This window comes from Balaenoptera musculus, chromosome 1 (genome assembly GCF_009873245.2).
Source record: "Balaenoptera musculus isolate JJ_BM4_2016_0621 chromosome 1, mBalMus1.pri.v3, whole genome shotgun sequence".
NCBI classification, from domain to species: Eukaryota; Metazoa; Chordata; class Mammalia; order Artiodactyla; family Balaenopteridae; genus Balaenoptera; species Balaenoptera musculus.
In genome coordinates, this window is record NC_045785.1 from 134935228 (window position 1) to 134936326 (window position 1099).

Genomic DNA, 1099 nt, shown 5'->3' on the forward strand with positions numbered 1-1099 from the left:
TATAGTATTTGTCTTCCTCTGTCTGACTTATTTCATTAAGCATTATATTCTCTAAACTGAAGATCAACAAGGATATGGAAGACTTGAACAAGCTATAAAAGAGCTGGATATAACATACACCTATAGGATGCTTCACCCAACAACAGCATTCTTCTCTGGTGCACATGAAACGTTCTCTAGGATAGACCATACGTTAGGCCATAAAATAAGTCTCAATACATTCTAAAGATTTGACATCATAGAAACCATGTTCTCTTACCAGATGGAATAAAATTAGATAATAATAACAGAAATGAATTTGGGAAATTCACAAATATGCACAAATTAAACAACATACTCCCAGATTACCAATGGGTCAAGGAAGAAATCAAATGGAAAATTAAAAAGTTGAGATGAATGAAAATGAAAACACAACACACCAAAACTTATGGAATGTAGTGAAAGCAGTGCTTAGGGAGAAATGTATACCTATAAACAGCTATATTAAAAAAGAAGAAAGAAAAAAAAAAAGAAAGATCTCAAATCAATTACTTAAACTTCTACCTTAGGAAACTAGAAAGAGCAAACTAAATTCAAAGCAAGAAGAAGGAAATAATAGAGATTAGGGTGGAAGTAAGTGTGATGTAAAATAGAAAAACAATAGAGGATCAACGAAACCAAAAACTGTGTCTTGAAAAGATCAACAAAATTGACAAACCTTTAGCTAGACTGATCAAGAAAAAAGAGAAAACTCAAGTTACTAAACTCAAGAATAAAAGCTAATCACTACTGACATTACAGAAATAAAAAGGATTATAAAGGAGTACTATGAACAATTGTATGACAACAAATTAGATAACCTTGAAAAAGTGGACAAATTCCTTGAAAGACGCTAACTACTGAAACTGACTCCAGAAGAAACAGAAAAATCTGAATACACCTGTAACAAATAAAGTGCTTTAATTAGTAACTAGAAAACTACTCACAAAGAAAAGCCTAGACTCAGATAGCCTCACTGATGAATCATATTGTTTAAAGATGAATTAACACTAATCCTTCACAAACTCTTCCAAAATAGTGGGAGAGGAGGGAACACTTCTCAATTTATTCTATGAGACCA